Here is a 22,408-nt window from a genome sequence, read left to right on the forward strand (position 1 = left end):
AATGTAGTTGAAAAGAGAAAGACCTCACATACCCCTTGAAAGAATCTTGGGGACTTCAGGAGTTCTCAGACTGCACATTAAGAACAGTGGGCCTAGATTCATTATTTCCTTTATGATTGCAAAGTGGTGATATTTTATCATTAACTTAATTATTTTCTGTAATACTCCCTCTCATTTATTTGGTTACCTAAGGTACAGTTTGAATGGGAAAGGCAAGATCTGTGTTTGTTTGTTTTTTTCTCCCTTACCAGTTTTCAAAATGTAATGGGTTGGTAACCTAGCAGGCTCCATAGGTGATTAGTGAAATGTTATTATTGCATATTTATGATTTTAAATATGTTTGATGTGTTTCAGTCCCTTGCAGTTGTTATTTTTAACATTCAAATTGTCCCACATTTGGCTGTTGGCTTCTGTGCCCTTTTTACTCATTATCGCTTGTTTCCTGGCTTTTTTTTTTTCGTGCTTTCTAGTATGACAAGATGTTCCAAGATCATTTTGTACATTTCCTGCCCCAAACTTGAAATTACCAATTTCTACAACACACAGTTTTCTTTCAGTGGGAAATGGTACTTAGAGAACACAGTCTGGGTGCTAGGAGTGTTCATGGCTCTTGGGTTGGTCCTTGTTCCTAGAACTTTTTCAATGGACAGAACTGAAAACTGGTTTCTTTTCTTTCCTTTTTTTTTTTTTTGTTTGTTTCTTTTAAAAATATCACTTGTTCATATTTGATAACTTTTTTTTTTAATTCAGTAGTACGTAATTTTTTGTGTAAACCTAATCTTTACCTCATTCTCCAGATTCCAGTTTCCACTAACACTAGTGCAATTACTGTTTGCTTTGTCCCACATTGCACACACAACAGTTTTAGAATGTCAGAAAAATATGATCACTGGAAAGTGAGTTTGTGCTCTTAGGTTATATCCTCTAAGGGTGTATAGTCAAATTACAGTGTTTTATAGTCTCTTGAATTAACTCTTCTCTATGTGGTTATGCTACCAACTTGATACACAGTGAAGTTAATTTGTTTCAATTCAATTCAGATTTTTCAGGGATTACTTTTTGTTTTGTAATATATAAAATAGCAGTACTAAATGAAATGTAAAAATCTGCCTGTAGTCAGGGAAATCTACCTTATAGTCTTTTCTATTCCTGTTCTCCCTGTCCCTATATGTAAGACTTGACAGAGTCATCTTGAATACTTAAGGTGATTTTCTCATAGTATTTCTTTAGTAACACAAAAAGCATTTAAGTTAATTTACTAAAATTATCTGCCTTTAGGGGCGCCTGGGTGGCTCAGTCGGGTGAGCATCTGACATTGGCTCAGGTCATGTTATCGTGTTTGTGAGTTCAAGCCCCACATCAGGCTCGCTGCTGTCAGTGTGGAGCCCACTTCGAATCCTCTGTTCCCCTCTCTCTGTGCACCTTCCCTGCTTATGCTCTCTCAAAAATAAATAAACGCTTAAAAAAAATTACCTGCTTCTAGATTTTCCAGTAACTAATAATTATTTTTTTAATTCATGGAAGAAAATCATAGACTTTTCTGCTCTTCTAGGAGCCAGAATTTCTTGCCTTAATATATACAATTCAACCTTTCTCTAGTAAAAGTGATGTCTCTTGAAATGTTAGATTATTTTCCATTTGTCTTCGATGATTTCAAGGACTTAAGCCTGACTACCACTTGGGACACTGGTGCTTCTTGTAGTAGAAAGCTCATCAGTTAACATTCCTTGAATGGTTCACTCTTAGACCTGAAAATAAATTATCTTAGAAAGGATGTCATCTACTCTTTATTTTTGTTTATTTTAAGTTTATTTATTTTGAGAGAGAAGAGCATGCATGTGCCTGCATGAGCAGAGGAGGGGCACAGAGAGAGGGAGAGAGAATCCCAAGCAGGACTCAGTTTCACAAATGCTGAGATCATGCCCTGAGCGAAAATCAAGAGTTGGATGCTTAACTGACTGAGCCACCCAGGTACCCCTGCCATCTACTCTTTAGCATTGGTATTAAAAATGCAAATTAGTTGATTATATAAGTCTTAAATACTAAATCTTTTAAAATCTTAAACCTGTTAGGGGCATCTGGGTGGCTCTGTTGGTTGGGTGTCCGACTTCAGCTCATGTCATGATCTCACAGTTTGAGTTTGAGCCCTACATTGGGCTCTGTGCTGACAGCTCAGAGTCTGGAGCCTGCTTCAGATTCTGTGTCTCCCCCCTCTCTATTCCCCCCCCCCCCCCCCGCCAATGCTCTGTCTCTCCTTCAAAAATAAACATTAAAAAAAATTTTAATAATAAAATTGTTAATAAAAAAATAAAATCTTAAACCTGTTAAATATGATATCTGTTTTTCCTTTTGAAAGTATCTAAAAGAAGTTACATTATCATATTTCAGCAATATATGTCATATTCTAATATATACTTATAGGCTAAAAATATTATTAAATCAGGATACGTCATGGTGAAGCAATAATGATTAAAAGTGTAAAGGTTCTGAAATTGGATAGACCTTGTTCATTCAGATTCTAGTTTGCTGTTTCCTTGCATATAGCCTTGGACAAGATTCTTGGTGGGTTTAATTCTTTGGCTAAATAGGAGTAAGTAGTTTACTCATAAAGTTGGTGGCATTACATGAGCTAATGTATGTAAAGTGATTGAAGACACACCATGGTTTGTATAAAATACACATCCAATAAATGTTAGCTTTTATTTTGGGAGTTGTAATGAATATTTGATCAATTCTGTAAACTTTGTCTGCATCTTACTTGGGGTAGGTGACGCTTTCATGTTGTAAATAGAGCACCTGATTTTCATGATTCTGTTCCATGTGAAAAAGAATCATCTGTTTAACAAAGGAATAATTGGTGTGTAACTGAAATTTGTTTGAGGCTTCTGACTTTACAAATGTACTGGTACTTATAATATAAATATCACATTAAGAAATTTAATAGAGAAAGGAGCTTTAAGGAAACAAAGCTGCTTTTCAGGATCCAAGGTCCTTTTCAGACATTAGTAGAAATTGTTTTATTTGAAGTGGCTTTAGGATATTGTGTTTGCTGACCAGAGATAAAGGAATTTTTTACCTTTAGAATTTCAAGATACATTTACCTTTTGAGATAAAGCTGTATACCACCAGACTTCATAAATTCTGGTGTTTAGGGTTGTCGTTTCTTTTTTTAATCTTTAAAAAAAAAATTTTTTTTTAACATTTATTTATTTTTGAGAGAAAGAGCGTGAGGGGGAGAGGGACAGAGAGAGAGGGAGACACAGAATCCACGAAGCAGGTTCCAGGCTCTGAGCTGTCAGCACAGAGCCTGATGCGGGGCTCAATCTCACAAAACGTGAGATCATGACCCGAGCTGAAGTCAGACGCTCAACTGACTGAGCCACCCAGGTGCCTCCTTTTTAAATCTTTATTCAGGTATAGTTGACAAAATTATGGTACATTGTATCTAACATGATGATTTGATATACATTGTGAAAGGATTCCAACAATTGTTAGGACAACTAACTTTTTTGAGGTGGTGGTGAGAAACTTTTAAGTTCTAATCTCTTAACCAATTTCAAATCTGCAATACAGTATTATCAACTCTAGTCACTGTATTATATATAAATCAGATCCTCAGACCTTATTAATCTTTATAATTAAAGGTTTGTATCCTTTTACCAACCTTGCTGTTTCTCCTACACCCCAGCCCCTGATAGCCACCATTCTGTTCTGTTCAGTGAGTTCAAAAAAAAATTTTTTTTTTAATAACTCCACATATAAGTGATGCCATGTAGTATTTATCTTTGTCTGGCTTATTTCACATAGCATAATGCCATCCAGTTTTTTTCATGTCACAAATGGCAGGATTCCCTTCTTTTTTATGGCTGAGTAATATTCCACTGTACGTAAATAGCACATCTTTTAATCCATTCATCCTTTGACACTTAGATTGTTTCCATACATTGGCTGTTGTGAATAATGCTGCTACAAACATGGGAGTACAGATAACTTTTCAAAGCGATTTTGTTTTCTTTGGCTGTATACCCAGAAGTTTGATTGCTGGGTCATATGGTAGTTCTATTTTTAATTTCTTGAGGAACCTCCATACTGTTTTCTGTAATGACTGTACCAGTTTACATTCTCACCAACAATGTACACGGTTCTTTTTTTTTTTTTCCCCTGCATCCTCACTGGCATTTGTTCTCTTGTTATTTGAGAATAGCCATCCTAACAGGTGTGAGGTGATCTCTCATTGTGGTTTTGATTTGCATTTCCCTGATGATAAGTGATGTTGAACACCTCCCTATTCAAGGACCTGTTGGCTCTTTTTAGGTCTTATTTGGGATAATGTCTCTTTGGGTGCTTTGCCCATTTTTCAGTTGAATTTAGTTGATTGGTTGTGTGTGTGTGTGTGTGTGTGTGTGTGTGTGTGTGCGCGCGCGTGCGCACGCACGCACTGTTGAGTTGTATCAGTTTCATATACATGCACACACACACGTATATGTCTCACATGTTTGTTTTTGAGAAAGAGAGAGTGTGTGCACATGCAACCGGGGGAAGGGCAGAGAGAGAGGGAGACAGTATCCAAAGTGGTTTCTGTGCTGATAGCAGAGAGCCCGATGTAGGGCTCAAACTCACAAACCGTGAGATCATGACCTGAATGAAGTCAGACACTTAACTGAGTGAGCCACCTAGGTGCCCCTCTTACATATTTTTCACATCAACCCCCTTATCAGATATGTGGTTTGCAAATATTTTCTCCCATTCCATAGGTTGCCTTCTCATTTTGTGATGGTTACTTTGCTGTGCAGAAGGTTTTAGTTTGATATCCCGCTTGTTTATTTTTTTATTTTGTTGCTTTTGTTTTCTGTGTCAGATCCCAAAATCACTAACAAGATCAATGACAAGGAGTTTTCTTCTAGGAGTTGTACAGTTTCAGGTCTTACATTCAAGTCTTTAATCCATTTTGAGTTGATTTCTGTGTATGGTATAGGGATAGGAGTCTAGTTTTATCTTTTTTTTTTTTTTTTCCTTTTTTACTGTTTATTTTGAGAGAGAGCGAACCAGGGGAGAGGTAGAGAGAGAGGCCGAGAGAAACTCCCTCTGTCAGTGCAGAGTCCGACGTGGGGCTCCATCTCACAAACCGTGAGATCATGACCTGAGCAGAAACCAAGAGTCTGAAACTTAACCAACTGAGCCACCCAGGTGCCCCTAGTTTCATTCTTTTGTAAATGGATTTTCACTTTTCCCAGCATTATTTATGGAAGAGCCTGTCCTTTCCCCATTGTATATTCTTGGTGCCTTTGTTGAAAATTTATTGAATGTACACACACACACACATTTATTCCTGGGCTTTCTAGTCTGTTCCATTGGTCAGTGTGTCTGCTTTTATGCCAATACCATACTTTTTCATAACCACAGCTTTGTAGTTTGAAATCAGGAATTGTGATGCTTCCAGCTTTGTTGTTCTTTCTCAAGATTGCCAAACTACTCAAGATCTTTTGTGGTTCTATAAAAGGAATTTTGGGATTTTTTTTCTACTTCTGTGAAAAATGCCATTGGAACTTTGAAGGGATTACATGAATCTATAAGTCACTTTGGATTGTATGGACATTTTAAAAGTATTAATTCTTCCAATCCATGAACATGGACTACCTTTCCATTCAATTGTGTTTTCATTTCATTTATCAATGTGTTAACAGTTTTTGTTATACAGATCTTTTACTTCTCTGGTTAAATTTATTGCTAAGTACTTAATTCTCTTTGATGCTGTTGTAATTGGGATTGTTTGCCTAATTTCTCTCTCCTGTAGTTGTTAGTATGTAAAATAACTATTTTGTGTATTGATTTTGTATCCTGCAACTTTATCTAATTTGTTTATCTAACAGCTTTTTGGTGGAATAATTAGGGTTTTCTAGATAGGATACCATGTCATCTGCAAACAGACAATTTTCCTTCTTTTCTGATTTGGATGCCCTTTATTTCTTTTTCTTGTCTAGTTGCCCTGGTTAGGACTTCCAGTGTTATTTTGAATAAAAGTGATAAGAATGGACATTTTTGTCTTGTTCCTGATCTTAAAGGAAAAGCTTTTCACCACTGAATATGATGTTAGCTAAGGTTTGTCATATATGGCTTTATGTTGAGGTGTGTTTCACCTGTACCTAATTTATTGACAGTTCTTCTTATCATGAAAGGATATTGAATTTTGTCAAGTGCATCTATAGAAATGATCATATTATTTTTGTTCTTCATTTTGTTAGTGTGGTGTATCTCATTTATTGATTTGGATAGTTGAACCATCCTTCTATCCCAGAAATAAATCTTACTTGATCGTGGTGTATAATCCTTTTAATTTAGTGTTGAATTCAGTTTGTGAATATTCTCTTGAGGATTTTTTCATCAGTGTTCATCAGGGCTGGGGCTCGTCGGTGGCTTAGTTGATTGAGCATCCGGCTCTTGATTTTGGCTTGAGTCATGATCGCAGGATCGTGGGATTGAACCCTGCGTCAGGCTCCATGATGAGTGAGGAGCTGGCTGAAGATTCTTTCTCTCCCTCTTCCCCTCTCCCCCTCTCACACACCTGCTCTTTCCCTCTCACCCTCTTTTTCTCTCTCTCTCAAGTAAAAATAAAATGTTCCTCAGGGCTATTGGCTTGTGGTGTTCTTGTCTGACTTTGGTATCAGGGTAATGGTAGCCTTGCAAAATGAGTTTGAAAGTGTTCCTTTTTCTTAAATGTTTTGAAAGGGTTTTTTGTTTTGTTTTGTTTTGTTTTTAAGTCAGGATTAGTTTGAGATTGAGGAATGCCAAAATGAATTCAGATCGGCTGATAATATTTTAAGACACAGGAATGGAGGTTCTAGGAAAGGACAAAATGGTGGGCTAAAGTTATTTTTCTCCCTTCCCCCCAGAACAAAACAGGAACTAAGTAAGATGCATGCATGTTTTCTTTTTTAAAAGAATCTACTTTTTAGAGGTACATGCTGCAATATGGATGAAATGATACGTTGCTGGTGTTTGTTTTAGAGTGGAGGAGGGGTAATAGATGAAACAAGATTGACTAAGAAAGAGTTGGTAATTGTTGAAATAATGATGAGTAAATGATGTTATTTATAAAGCTTTACTTTTATACTTGTTTGAAATTTTTTTGCGATAAAATCTTTTAAAGTTTAAAATAAAAGTACAGAGGCGCCTGGGTAGCTCAGTCGCTTAAGCATCTGACTTCGGCCCAGGTCATGATCTCACTGTGAGTTTGAGCCCCGCGTCGGGCTCTGTGCTAACAGCTCAGCCTGGAGCCTGCTTCAAATTCTGGGTCGGTCTCTCTCTCTCTCTCTCTCTCTCTCTCTCTCTGCCTCTTCCCAGCTTGCACTTTGTCTCTCTCTCTCTCTCTCAAAAATAAATAAACATTTAAAAAAATTTTTTTTAAATAAAAGTACAGACTTGGGGGTTGCGGGTCTTGGTAAAGCCAACATAGTAAACACACTCAGTTGTTTCAGGTCTCCCCAGTAGTATTTATTACTAGCCTTCTGAGCCCAATTTCTCTTATGACTGTCATATGATAGTTTCAGTCAACAGAAAAATGGAATAGCTACATAGATATATAATGACTTTGTACTAAAAAGAGATTTTAGTGTTTTAAAGGAATCTATAGATTCTGGAAATCATTCCTGACAGGATGACTGAGGAAACATTTGGGTAAATTAACAGTATATTCTGTATACAACAGATTTCATTTTATGAGATATTTGAATTTCTGAAAAGATAACCTGTGTGTATCAGACTGATGTCAAACAGTAAAGATTTCTCTAAGAAAATTGATAGGGTATTTTGACTAAGGGTGCAGTTTACTCAGTTGACTGTTAGCAAATCATAGTGTTAGAGGACTTGGCAAGTTACTAGTAAGATTCAAACTGTTGCTTCCTCTCTGTCACTTTATACTATTGCCTTGAAAGCCAGAAAATGGTTCCAGTTTACTTCTTTAATAGTTTAACCCTACATACCAAAAGTGGGTACTTGGCACATTGCCAGGTATCTTGCTAGATTCTCTTCTGAATGCTATCTCACTTAATTCTCGCAATAGTGCAGTGGAGTGGTTTACAAATGAACAAATTGAACCAGAGTGATCACACAACTAGTAACAGGTTGAATTGAGTCCTTATGATTCTAGGATCTTTTCATTGTACTGTATTACCTATCTTATTTAAGGAGCCTTCTGTCTCCACCAGTGCTTTACATTACACACCCATGACCTATTTATATTGTAAACTGGAAGGTTGTTTTTTTTTTTTTTTTAAGTTTATTTATTTATTTATTTAGAGAGTGAGATGGAGCATGTGTGTGCGCGCGCACACACACGAGTGGGGAGGGACAGAGAGAGGGAGAGAGAAAATCCCAAGCAGACTCCTTGCTGTCTGCAGACAGCCTGATGCAGGGCTCACTCTCAGGAACTGTGAGACCATGACCTGACCTGAAATCAAGAGTTGGATGCTCAACCAACTAAGCCACGTAGACGCCCCTAAACTGGAAGTTTTTCTCTTCTAACCCCTTCACCTGTTCTCCCATCCACCCTATATCTTTATACTTTCAAAATACTATTTTGCCCAAAAAGATTGGGAACCACTCATATAAAGTGGTTGTCTACAAGAGATTTGTCAAATCTGGGTACTAATTTTTTTTTTTTTTAATCTTAGTCTTTATATTGGTCACCAAGTACTGAAAAGGAAAGGCAGCATTCAAAAACAGTAATGTTCAGCATTTAGAAATATTTTACATGGGGGAAAAATAAGTTTATAAATAGATGTTTTAACCAAAAGGGAAAATAGCTTGTGAACCTAAGATACTTTGTTGTTTTACTGTACTTAGTGCTAGAATTCAGGGCTTTGCTTAGGGTCAGATTATGATATGACAGGAAAACCAACAGAGGTGATTAAAGGAGACAATAAAATGACTGGTAAAACTTAGCATGGTATATTGTGATTATATTTTGCATAAGAATTTGGAGCTGCTTACTGTGCCAGTTGTATTCATTAATTAACTAAAAAGTGCTATTTTGTCCGTGTCCTGGGGCTAATTTATTATAAGAATTAATTAACAAATGAGAATTTTGGCCTAAATACAGCTGAAATGTTTGCTGAAATTGGATCAAAGATGAGCATTTGTGTCAAGGTTTTAAAATCATTTTTCATATTAAGATGTCTAGAGAAAATGTTTACAATCCATAAGTTAAATATTTTTGTTTTGCATGATGGGAATTTTTTAAGTTCCTTTGTCTAATAACACACCACTGGCTATTTGGTCCAGAGATGTTCCTCCTCTTGGGCTTCTAGGGCAACAATGTATTCATCATTTCAAAGATTTCATTTTACTCAGGGACCTGCTGTATGAGTAAATGGAGGCTTGTTTTTGGCTTAGGCAAAACAATGTATATCACTGTTCCTTTGAGTTGATCATTATCTTCCATCACTGTCACTTTTTACTTATTTATTTAAAAAAGTTTTTTAGTGTTTATTTTTGAGGGAGAGAGAGAGAGAGAGAGCGAGCGAGCGAGCAGGGGAGGGACAGAGAGAGGGAGACACAGAATCTGAAGCAGGCTCCAGGCTCCGAGCTGTCAGCACAGAGCCCGACCCAGAACTCCAGCCCACCAACAGTGAGATTATGACCTGAGCTGAGGTCGAACACTTAACAGACTGAAGCCACCTAGGCACCCTGTCAACTTTTTAAATTATTTAATTTTATTGCTATTGATATATAGCTTATGGTGAGTAGTTTGGTGATAAAATGTGTACTGGTATATATTTGCATTGACAGTGATTTGAACTTACTTTCCACCACAGGGACCTTTAGATATGATTTGTGGTTAAAATAGGAATCATTCATACACATCCCAAATGCTTTTATTCTGCGACACCATTATTACTGAATTCTTTTTTTGACTGGAGAGTGCTCCCCAGTTGAGTATTCTAAGTTTGTCATCACTAAGACTCTCCTGGTACTCTAAGAAACTGCTTGCTAAAAAAATTAAGAACACCTTGGTCACTACCTCACATATGAGCTATTGCTTGTATGATGTAATCATTTCTTATCTCTAATGCACAAGTTTATGGAATATCACACTTTACCTACTTTTGGGGTGTTTCTTCTGTGTTTTATCCACTTTTCTTCACTGGCATATAGCATATTTAGAAATGCTGTGTTAACAGCTGTGGATCATGTGTATACTTGTAGTTAGCTTTGCTATAAGGAGAGATTTGCATTCCTAAGAATACGAGAAATTTTATCAACAAACTCAGGTCAAAAAAAAATTGCTTATAATGTTTTTTCTTTAGAAAAAGTTATTAAGACTTTTTATAGCCATAAGTATATAATTGCAAAACCTAAACATTACTCAGCAAATCTGTCAACTGATGAATTATATTAAGCTGTTTATCCATCTTAACTTTTGCCAAAAAATGATACCGTTCTCTATCACAACCACCTACCATTATAGGCAGACCCTCTTACCCATTTTTATGATAAACAAGGGATAGCTTCACTCAGCAGATGTGATATGTAAAACTATTTCTGGGATTTGCTGTAAAATAATTCTATGGAAGGGGTTACAGATAAAGTAAGGTTAGCCATCAGTTGATTGTTTAAAACTGGGTAAGGTTTATGAATTCATTACAGAGTTTGCTTTGCTTTTGCATTTGTTTGGAATTTTTCATAATAAGATCTTTTTCAAAGATGTTAAAAATACGGGCGCCTGAGTGGCTCAGTCAGTTAAACATCTGACTCTTGATCTCAGCTCAGGTCATGACCTCACGATTTGTGAGTTTGAGGTTCCGGTGTTCCAGCGCAGAGCCTGCTTGGGATTCTCTCTCCCTCTGTCTCTGCCCCTCCTGTGCTCGTGCTCATGCTCTCTTGGCTCCCTCTCAAAATAAATAAACTTTTCTTTTTTTTAAAGAGCCATTTAAAAAGATGCAAAAAATAACATCAGGATAAGTAAGTCTGAACAAAATTTTGAAGAACAGATTAATAGGTATTAACAAAGGAGGTCTTGTTCCATTCAGGCAAAGGAGTTTGAACTAACCCAATAGGTAATAGGGAACCATTATAGATTTCTAATAGTGGAATGATAATGATCAAAGTTATGCTCTAGAAGGGTTAAAGTAAGGAAAGAACGAAGAGTAAATTGGAGGGCTGAGAGCCCAGAGGTAGTGAGATCAGTTCATTGCTATAATGCAGCCTTAAAATTGTAAAGAGGTGATTAATGTTGGTGAATGGATGGGTAAAATATAGTGTATGAAACATTTCAAAGGAGAAGGAATAGCTCTGCATTTAGGCTCTCAGGTGCTAATGCCAGTGCAGCAAAAAGGAGAGAGGGTTGTTTTTTTGTTTTTTGTTTTGTTTTGTTTTTGTTTTTCAGTTTTTCCCCTCATTTGTCTAGGGCTTAAAGGACCATTTGGGTGTCTTGAATTTGGAGGCATGGTAAAAATGTAGTCAGTATTTTGGCTCTTTTAGTAAATCAGTATCAACAAGCCTCTTAAGTTTTAAAGTTTTTTCTCTTTCCAAATGGAATTTAAAATGAAGGACATCCCATTTTATACTATTAGACAAAGCTGCCAGAACAGAGTTTTTTGGCATTTGTGTGTGTGTGTGTGTGTGTGTGTGTGTGTGTGTGTGTGTGTGTTGATTTAAGTAATCTCTACACCCAACCTGGGACTTGAAATCACGACCCTGAGATCAAGAGTCACATGCTCCTACCACAGAGCTAGCCAAGCACCCCTAGAATAGTTTTGATAAGTTGTTTGAAACCAGAGAGCTCAAGTCTTCCAAATTACTTGAATTTTTTCCATCAGAACCCTGCAAATGCCATGCCAGCCAGGTTATAGGTGGCTAGCATAATTTATTTCATTATTGGAAAAAGAAATTGAGATCTTGGTGCAAGTTAAAAGTTATCTCATGGGACAACCATAAGAAAATACTTTGGTTCTGAAATAATACTTTATCTATATTTTGAAGATTCCCGCCCAAGTTTAGTGAAAAAGCAACTGAGAGCTCTTACTTAGTATATAAGAACTTCACAGGACAATAACACTCCAATCAGCAGTCTTAAAAGTGCATCAGAATTGTTGAGAATTGCAGTTAACTTTCAATTTAGAGTTTTCTTCTAGACTATAGAGCCTTCTCTAATGTAGAGTCTTTGAAAGAGAAAACTGACTTTATGAGCAGAGTTAGAATTGAAATTATTTAAAACCTTATGAGAAAATTGACCAGCCTTCACACTATGTGGGACTGTGTAAAATGGTTTTGACTTTGGATGGTGGTTTGACATCTCTGATACATGCTTCATGACATTTTAGTAGTTCCACATCTAGGAAAGTATCCTAAGAAAATGTGTATGTTAAAGAAAGGCATATGTACGTGACTGTTCAATTGTTTATATTATGGAAAATTAGCAACACTCTAAGCGTGCACCTGCACAGGATTGACTTAAATTATAGTAGATCCATAGGCTAGAATACTGTGCCAGCTTTTAAGAGGAAGAAGTAGATATGTACATAATGTATATAGAAAGATGTCTAAAACCTGCTAAATGAACAAAGCAGATTACAGAACAGTAGAGTTATCGCTTTTATTTTTGGAGTATCTTTGGGAAGTGGAATTATGTGAGAATTTCACTTCTACTTTTTATGCTTCTGTAATGTTTGCGTATTTTTACAAGCATTTGTTATCTTTGTAATATGTTAAGAATTAAGATACAGCTGTTGGTTAGGGAGGGGACTCTAGTTTGCATATCAGAATTGTTAAGCTTTAAATTCCTTTATTGCTATATACTTAGCCACCTGGTCTGCCTATTAATCACAAAACATGTATGGTCAGGTTCTGTTTGTCTGTTTTGAGGGTGCTTGCTGCCTATTGTCCTTCATTGTTAATAGAATTTTCCATGAGACTAGTCAGTGATAAGTCTTGTCTAAACAATTCAAGAAATTTATAAAAGTCTTTCTATAAGAGATTCCTCTGTGTCACTGGTAAACTGCGGAGTGGTTTGGGGTTGCTTTCTTTGAGGGGAAGGTGTTGTTTTCTCTTCAGAATGACTCATTAATTGTAGAGGCACACTTCAGGATTTTTTTTCCCCCTTCATGGTTGTGAAAATGCAATACTTGGCACATAGGCAAGCCTAAAGAGTTTGCAAATTGCCTACCCTCTCCTACTTTGGATAAGAGAAACATCTTAAAATAGCACTTAACATAGTTTTTATAGATAGTAGTTGCTCACTTCATGTTTGTTGAATGAATGAATGAATGAATGAAGAAAAAACTGGCAAATCTAGATACTATAAATCCCAAAAGAGCCAGGAAATTTAATCTGGACTTGTGTGGGTAGCATAGCACCAATAATAATTGATGCTTAAGTTTTAAAAATTTGTTTTAATTCAGATGTTGCTATCTAAAGTAAACAGTAATTACTTTAGGGGTGCCTGGGTGGCTCAGTCAGTTAAGCATCTGACTCTTGATTTCAGCTCAGGTCACAATCTCACGGTTCGTGAGTTGGGTTCGTTGAGTTCGTTGAGGTGGAGTTGGAGCCCCGAGTCAGGCCCTGCACTGGCAATGAAGAGATTCTCTCTCTCCCTCCCTCCCTCCCCCTCCGCCCCTTTCTCTCTCTCTCTCTCTCTCTCTCTCTCTCTCTCTCTCTCTCTCTCAAATAAACTTTGAAAAAAATATACAATTACTTTAATAAATAGATGCAATGCTTTAAAATCTTAATTTTGTTTCTTTTGAGTGCCACAACTTTGTGTATCTGGCTTCTTACAAGTTAATTTTATTATTATTTTGAGAGAGAGAGACTGCATGCTCAAGTGAGCAGGGGAGGGGTAGAGAAGGAGAGAGAGAATCCCAAGCAGACTCCATGCTGTCTCACAAACTGTGAGATCATGACCTAAGCCAACATGAAGAGTCGGACACTCAAAACAACTGAGCCACCCAGGGCCGCCCCCCCCTCCAAAGTTAATATTTTTGTAGCTCTGTTTCTTCACCTGTAAAATAATAAATTAGATTCTAAACTTTAAATTCCTAGATTTTTTATGAACTGTAGGAATTTTGCCCAAATACTGAAAGTATAACAGATATTAATGCTTCATAAATGTGTACAACCCACTTCGTCTGGAGTAAGGAAATATGGTTCCCATTTCAGGGCTTGAAAATGAAAAGGGTTTGTATAGAGGAGGCAAACGTAGAGGAGTGAGATGTTCTTTTCTTGTGGTACATGGCTCTAAAGCATGCTCTGAGGCTTCCAACACAGTAGGACAGAACCTTCAGAAAGTCTTGACAATCTCTCTTTAAAGGGCTCTTGAAAGTTCTTTGAGGGTGTCATCTTTGTTTAATACTTAGAAGCCTAAAGTGTTCTTGGTTCTTCTTAAGGATAGAGACTGTGCATCTTTGGTTAGTTTTGCAGTAAATATCAGTTTATCATTGTTAAATGAGGTGTAAATAAAATACTTCTTTTTTTTTTCAGTGTTAACCTAAAATAATTTAAGATCGTAGTATTTAGTTTCATTATTTATGGTGTATTCTTATCCTAACACTACTCCCCCTTCCTCCAAGAACAACTAAGTATATCTTATCCTCTGTAATACTGCCATTAATGAAATTTTTCATGGGGAAAGAAATTCTTCCTGTGTGCTAAAATAGGATTTTTAAAAAACTCGGTTTTAATTACCTCCTGTTCAAGTAAACTTAGAGCTTTTATAGACATCTGTTTATTATGCCATGCCTAATAGCCCCTAAAGGGAGTATGAATTTAGGCAGAGGAGCCAAGGGATAAACAAATGCTGCAGGAGAAGAGGTGAGAGAAAAAGAAACTTTATCTTGACTCTAAATTACTTAAAGTTTCTTTAAAAACACTTTTTTTTTTTTTGATGTTTGGTTTTTTTTGAGAGAGAGAGAGAGACAGACAGACAGACAGACAGTGCAAGCAGGCATGGGGCAAAGAGAGAGGGAGACACAGCATCTGAAGCAGGTACCAGGCTCTGAGCTGTCAGCATAGAGCCCGATGCAGGGCTCAAACTCCTCCTGAACCTTGAGATCATGACCTGAGCCAAAGGTCAGCCACTTAACTGACTGAGCCATCCAGGCGCCCATAAATTTCTTTAGTCTTCATTGTTTACCCCCAGTTTTTTTCTTTTCTTCTTTATCTTGAGACCTGAACTACTTCTAGATTCTTAGCCTGCATTAAGTTGCTTCAAATCCTAATTTATAGTTTATACCATCCCAGTTATATGAACTTTTTGCCACATCTCTTAGCACTTTGTCTTAGAGTTCATCTCTTATTTTCCAATAATTCTTCTGTGTTTATCACTTATCTCTGCTACATTGTTTTTTTTTCTTATTTACTGGCGTATCCTTTTCTCAGGTTACTTTAGCAAAATTAAAATACACACCCTTTGGAGAATAGTGAAGATAATTGTTAGCCACATTCAGGTTATAGTAGCAGCTCCTCTTCACATTTATTTAAAGGCTGTAGAGAGCCATTTAAACTCTTTATTTGCTACAAATGCTAGTCTATATGTACCTGTGAGTGAGCAGGACAAGTATTATTCTTTCTTTTGTACAGATGAGAAAACTGAGACTTTGAGACCCTACATGCATGAATTGCCTAAGCCAATGCCAGGATTCATAGATACCTGGAGCAGAAAAAAACCCAATGAAATTTTACTTTGAGGAATTTAAAGATTGTGTATAAAAAGTGACTTTTCTGAGATCACCAAATTATTTAAGTTGTAGGCTAGAACTCAGATTTCCTACATCTTAATATAATACTTTTTCATAACATTTTCTTTTCTCAAGGTCACAAGCTTATATGTTACAGTACAATGGCAGTGTTGTACTTTGATACTTGTTTGGGTTGAAGATGGAAGATAAAACATATAAGTGGCAACTGCCACATTAGTTCTCAGACAAGTTGGTCCTGTAGATAAAATGCATTTGTGTATTAATTGCACTTTGAAGTACTCTCTGATTTAAACATTGAGGGTAATAGTCATATTAAAAACCTTCCAATATTCTTTTCCCATCACTCCTTTTTACTATTTTGTAAAGTTCTAAAGAGGAAACTGAAGTGTAGAAATACTTAGGAATAAATTCAACTTAAGTGTGTAAGAAAATTTTGAGTAATCAGTAGATTCAGAAATTAAATCTTAAGTAATGGCAGTTTTGTTTTAATTAATGGCTATTTTGAAAATATTTTCATTAATTAATGGCCTTATTTAAAATTTTTCTGAAAAAATGTTTTTCTCTTAACTGAGTTAAGTATATTCACTTCTTGGACTGCTGTAGCTCTTTTATTGCTTTAGAGTTAGTCTAGACAGAATAGTACACTGGGCTAAATATATTGATTTCAGGAGACATCTTAGATGCTTGTGTTTTAGTGAATCCCAGTTTAAGAGATTGCTTTCAAAAGGAAGAAATTTGGTTGATTGTAGCTTATGGCTAGTTGGAATTCAGAGAACTGAGAGCTTTTATATGCAGGGTCCTTTATGTAGTAAATGAGGGGCAGAAATCCTAATAATTTTATAAAAGTATTCTATGTACAACTTAATGCTAAAACTCTGGAAAGAAACCAGACCTAGGAGGTAAGGAATCTAGGGAGGATTTTTAAATTTAGGATGTTTATAATTTTAATTCCAAAATAGGAAGTTGTGGCTAATAGGATAAAAATAATCATTAACCCTCTTGAAAGATCTGAAGTAATATTGTTGCCCTTGAGAAAAGTAAGCATTGCAGATTGTGATATCATTCAACCTGTTTATGCCAGCCTAAACAAGAAGAGATGTTCTCCTTTTCTGTAATACATACCTATCTTTAACATATTGGGTCTCACATAATTTGAAAAATAACTGTAAAATATACTTTTCTGGCCCTGAATTAGTGAGTGTGCATATTTGTCCTTACTTTGAAATCTTATAATTGGGCCCTAGATTCCAGAGTGATTTTCATACATAGGGAAGCCACTACTACTTTTCAAAACGTTTTCTGATGAGAGTAAGGAAAATCTCAACCGTTTTGTTAACACCTTGCCTTTAAAACCTTGTTGTTAATATGCTTGGAGAATTATATTCATTAAAATAGAAATGCTTTCAGTGATGTATTTAAATTTTAGTTACGGATGATTGAGATTGGAAAACCAAAGCAATTAAAAGAAAAGGGACGTTTTGGGAAGATGGCTTGTTTGTATATATTTAATATGTATTCACTTACATGTTTTGTCAGAGACCAAAATTGAGGAAGAGATGTGGCTTCTGGGGGTTTGTGAAGAGAGTTGATCAGAGATTGCTCCTTGGCTGAGTTGCTGTCTGCATAGGCTGTTAACAATTGTTTCTCTGGCAGCAGATCTTGTTCATCAGGATTGCATCATTTCTGGGAGAATGGCCAAGGTCCACAGCCTCAGTACAAAGACTGTCTGAAGCATATGAGGCCTGTTCTCTTTCTAAAGCGGCACTCCTCTTCCTGCCAGTCCTCTTCACAGGATTACTGAAGCAGACTTGTTCTGAATTTCTTTCATTGGATTGGCTGTTTATTGGACTCTTGTCTCCCAGCTGCTTCCGGCTCACCTGGCTGATGCAATTTCTTTTTCTGAAATCTCTGTTGGAATTGTTCTGAAAACACTTTTTGTGTGTCTGTTCTGAGAGTGACCAGATAGATCACACGGGTCTTGTGCTTTCAGCAAGTCATATAGAGAAGAGACTGTCAGAATGACACAGAGACTATTGACCATTTCTGAACCCAGTTAAAAAGATGGGTAATTATAAAACATTTCTGGCATCTTCTAATTAACAGTATTTTCTCCAGAAACTGTGTATGTATGTAAATGGTGACTTCTCAAAAAAGTACTTAGTACTGGGAGAGTGGTTGGTTCTGCTTCTGAATCCAAGAACTTACTACTGTTCCTGTGGATTCTGATGACTTGTTCTGGAAATAGTCAAATTGATGTGAAATTGAAATTCTGGTGCATTCATTTTCCCCCTACTGTATATTCATATATTTAGTTCCCTTTTTCCTCCTGTCGTTTCTTATCCTCTTTCTTTGTTTTTGCTAAAGGAGTCCACTTCTTTATTTTTTCTTTCTTTTACTATTACCTTCATACCTTTTATGTGTGCTCTTTTAAAATTGTTTTTAAAGAATAGTTAATTTTCCAATTTTTTATAAATAAAATATTGATATAAAAGTATATTTCCTGTCTTGCTTGGTAACTGGAATCCCACAAACAGCTCTTTTCACGTACATAGTTACATTAACATTTTAGGTATATATTAACACATACATAGAGAGATTAACATTATTTTGGCTAATGTTAAATTTGACTTTGCTGCCTAAAATTACCTATTGTCCTTTACTTGTTGGAGGGTAGAAAGTTATTTAAGGCCCTATTTTTCCCCATGTTTTCATTATGAAGTTTACCACACATAGAATTGACTCCCTTTTGTCAGTCTTTTTTTATAGCAGGAAAGAGGATAGGTGGGATGGAGGGGATGGGCGTAATATGAACTTTAATAGGTGATAGTAGAGAGTAAATTTGACATTTGATTAAAGAAAGCCCCTGGATTTTGGGAGGGGGTCAGTACAGAAGAAGCATCTCCTAGGAAAGAGAAAAAAGAATCTCTTGGGAAATGGGAGAGAATTCTCATTTGAAGAAAAGAGGATTACTGAATGACATCATATTTTCCACTTCTTAAGTCTTTAATAAAGATAATTTCCTTTTCCATTATTTAGGTTCTGGCTTTACAGGGAAATAGGATATATCGGTTAAAGGACAAAAATATAGTAGTAAATGAAACAAAGGATGGTTAACAAGCCAGTGTGTAGAAATGAAACACAAAATTACCGTTAAAATATTCTATATAATTCTGTTCTTTGTGTCTATCAATGTTACTTCTTTCTGTACTAATCTGTGTCCCAACTTTTTCTAGGTCTTCAGAGTTACTGGCAGATAATTTTGGGGGACTTCATATTCGGAGGTCTATAAAAAGGTGACTGAGTCAAATAAATCCTTTAAATTTGTTTTAATTTTTATATTGTAATGAATGCTACAATTATATGTTGATCATTGTGATTATAATTCATTCAGCAAACATTCTCAGAACACTTTCTGTGTGCCAGGCACCTTTGAGAACATTGAAAGTACAACAGAGGATAAAACACAAAAATCTTGTCCTCATAGAGTTTATAGGAAGAGACAGAAAAATTAACAGGTAAAAGATATCTTGAAATTGTTCTACCTAGAGACAGATTTAACTTTTCACTCTAAGACACCTCTCCAAATCGTGTGATAGGTTAATGACTGTTATACTGCTAAGCTTTGTAAACTATACTGAGAGTCTGTTGTCTTGGCTTATAAAACTAGAGTAATTAAAATAAGAAAATATTGCATATAGATGATCTGTTAAAATGACTTTAGTTCGGGGCGCCTGGGTGGCTCAGTCGGTTAAGCGGCCGACTTCGGCTCAGGTCATGATCTCGCGGTCCGTGAGGGCTGTGAGTTCGAGCCCCGCGTCGGGCTCTGTGCTGACAGCTCAGAGCCTGGAGCCTGTTTCAGATTCTGTGTCTCCCTCTCTCTGACCCTCCCCTGTTCATGCTCTGTCTCTCTGTGTCTCAAAAATAAATAAATGTTAAAAAAAAAAAATTTATAAAAAAAATGACTTTAGTTAATATTTTAAGAGCTACATTTCGCAGAGTATTATTTAGGGAAGGAACAACTGTCAGGGTTATATGAGCAATTTGGTTTTGTTAACATGTTTTGAATTAGGAAGGCTGGTATTGTTAAAGCATTATTTAGAACACGATGGACATGCTATATAATGGTTGTCTTTATCAGGATGGGTCATGTAAAAGTAGACAAGAGGAAGATGGAGGAATTCATGAAAGAGAAGTTCATAGTTAACTAGTTAATATTTCTTAAATTTATCAAATTAACAAATTAATTTTACAAATTAACTAGGTTGAGATTTCAATAAGGAATATGTTAATTATTTACTCATTCATTAAGGAAATATTATCAAGTAATTTTCCCATTGTTTCCTTTTAGCATATCTTTTAAAAATGACTTGCAAAGATAACTGTCAGCGTAAGTTTTATAAGTTGTCTTTCTTCTAGCAGCCTACTTTTTTTTTATGAGCATATAATAGTAATGGCTATGACAAAGGCTTTTTAATGGTATTGAATAACTTTTTCTGTCCTTTACTGAAATTGTAACACATGATTGAGATTCCTATATTGGTTAGGGGAGGCATGATCATTATAAGATTCTGCTCTGATTATCAAGCCATGCCGCTTCTGGGCTTTTTGGTTTTGTTTGTTTGTGTTTTTCTCTTTGGTTCAAGTTATAGAGTGACACTGAAATTAGGGGAAGAGTTGTGACCAACAATCCCCAATATTTAACTATATTTTGAGCTTATTAAGTTATAAATATTCTCTCTTTTGTTATTTGTAGATTTTATTTCAATTTCCCAGAGGCTTGGAGGATGTACTGCCTAAATCTGTTTTGATATACTGTTAGGGAAAGGAAACATTTATGTGTACGACAGGCCTAAGGAGTTAGGTTAGTCACTTCTCTTTTATAAACTGAAAAGAAACAACAGGAAAATTTGCCTTTTTCATTTCAGTCCCAAGTCTAGCAATATGTCCCCTTCAGTTGTATAGGAACCGGTGTCTGGCCTTCCCTCAGATTTGGAGAGTCCTAGATCTTGATGAGATCCAGCTCTTTAAAAATGTAGGTGTCAGGGAGGACTGCTTAGCATATAGCTGTTTATAGTTTTCTAAAATAACAACACAAAAGATTAATATTATCTTAATGTGTTCTTAAAAATCTTGGCCTGATTCACTGCTCACAATTTGTTTTCTTATCCATATTAATTTGCTTCATATATCAAAAAAGATTCAGGTATCTCAGATGGTCTACCATTTAAATTTTGCCATTATTCCCTGGATTGAGTTAGTATCATATACTTTTCATTGCATTAAATTTTCTTTAATATAAATGTTTGATTTTTCTTCCTATTTGTCTTACCATGAATCAGTAGATCAGTCATGAGATATTTTTGTAGTCTCTTTGCAAAAGTCTTTATTAACCTGGGCCTTTAACATTCACACTGACTTTCTTCCCTCCCACATAAAACGCTTCTTGTCTTATTCTTTTAATGGTTTAATATAAAACCACTAATGTGAAATCAGAGTACACTTTTTACCCCCTTTGTACCATACCTCCAAATTTCTTAATGTGCTTTTTTTTTTTTTTTTTTTTTTTAAGATTTTATTTTTCAAGTAATCTCTACACCCAGCGTGGGGCTCAGAACCAACTGAGCTAGCCAGCCAGGAGCACCTCAGTCTTAATGTACTTTTGACGTTTTACAGTTTAGTAGTTTGTGAGTCTTTTGTGTTCCCAAATTCCACTGGTTATGGTCAGCAACTCAAGGTATCCTGTCTCCTTTTCCATAGAAAATTTTCTCATCTTTATCATGAAACTATACTCTTTATGGTGTATGTTTTTGTTTTTTTTTTTCATTTTATTTTATTTTTTTAAATTTATTTATTTTGAGAGAGAGAGAGAGTGAGCAAGCAGGGGAAGCACAGAGAGAGAGAGGGAGAGTATCCCAAGAGGCTCTGGTAGCGCAGAGCCCGACGTAGGGCTTGAAGTCATGAGTGGTGAGATCATGACTTGAGCCAAAGCCAAGAGTCAGATGTTTAATCGACTGAACCACCCAGGCGTCCATTTTTATTTAAACCTAGTAGTGAAAGCCTAACAAATACAGTTAAGGTAGTTGCATCTTCTCCCAAAATTACAGTTAAAATAAAATGGTTTCAAAGAAGAAAAAGAAGGGCACGTGAGTGGCTCAGTTAAGTGTCCAGTTCTTGGTTTCTGCTCAGGTCATGATCTCATGGTTTATGAGTTTGAGCCCTGCAGCGGACTTCATGCTGACAGTGCAGAGCCTGCTTGAGATTCTCTCCTCTCTCCCTCTCTCTCTGCCCCTCGCCCACTCACTGTCTGTCTCTGTCTCTGTCTCTCTCTCTCTCTCTCTCTCTCTCTCTAATAAACTTTAAAAAAAAAAAAGGAAAAGAATGTAATGTGACACAAGAAAGCAATAAGAACAGCTGTATCCAATCAAATAAAAACAGATCTCTTTTATCATCACACTTACTCTGGAATAAATAACATTGTTGGCTGCTGGTAAAACTGCATTTATTTGTGGCCCGGGGTGGGGGAAAAACTTTAATTTTAAATATTAAAAATATTTAATTTTTCTTTCTTTCTTTTTTTTAAGTAATCTCTACACCCAGTATGGGACTTGAACTCATGACCCTGAGATCAAGAGTAGCATGCTATACCAGCTGAGCCGGCCAAGCACCCCTAAATGAAGATCTTTAATTGTTAAAGAATTTAGTTAAACTTTGATATTTCT

General features: G+C 36.0%; 1 protein-coding gene across 14 annotated transcripts in view; it reads left to right on the top strand.

Annotated features, from left to right (window-relative positions):
* Positions 1-22,408, top strand: part of SETD5 (SET domain containing 5) — an 81,960-nt gene that overhangs the window by 12,308 nt on the left and 47,244 nt on the right. For 11 of the 14 annotated variants that reach the window (XM_019428266.2, XM_019428263.2, XM_019428264.2 and 8 more), the window contains exon 2: positions 18,923-18,982. The exons of 1 other annotated variant lie outside the window; for it this stretch is intronic. The gene's annotated coding sequence lies outside the window, so the exon portion shown is untranslated. Of the gene's footprint in view, positions 1-18,922; positions 18,983-19,080; positions 19,205-22,408 lie in introns of all 14 variants that reach the window. 2 more of the 14 variants (XM_053897436.1, XM_053897435.1) reach the window with 2 other exon arrangements.

This window comes from Panthera pardus, unplaced genomic scaffold (genome assembly GCF_024362965.1).
Source record: "Panthera pardus isolate Hobbes unplaced genomic scaffold, ASM2436296v1 HiC_scaffold_8, whole genome shotgun sequence".
Taxonomy (NCBI): domain Eukaryota; kingdom Metazoa; phylum Chordata; class Mammalia; order Carnivora; family Felidae; genus Panthera; species Panthera pardus.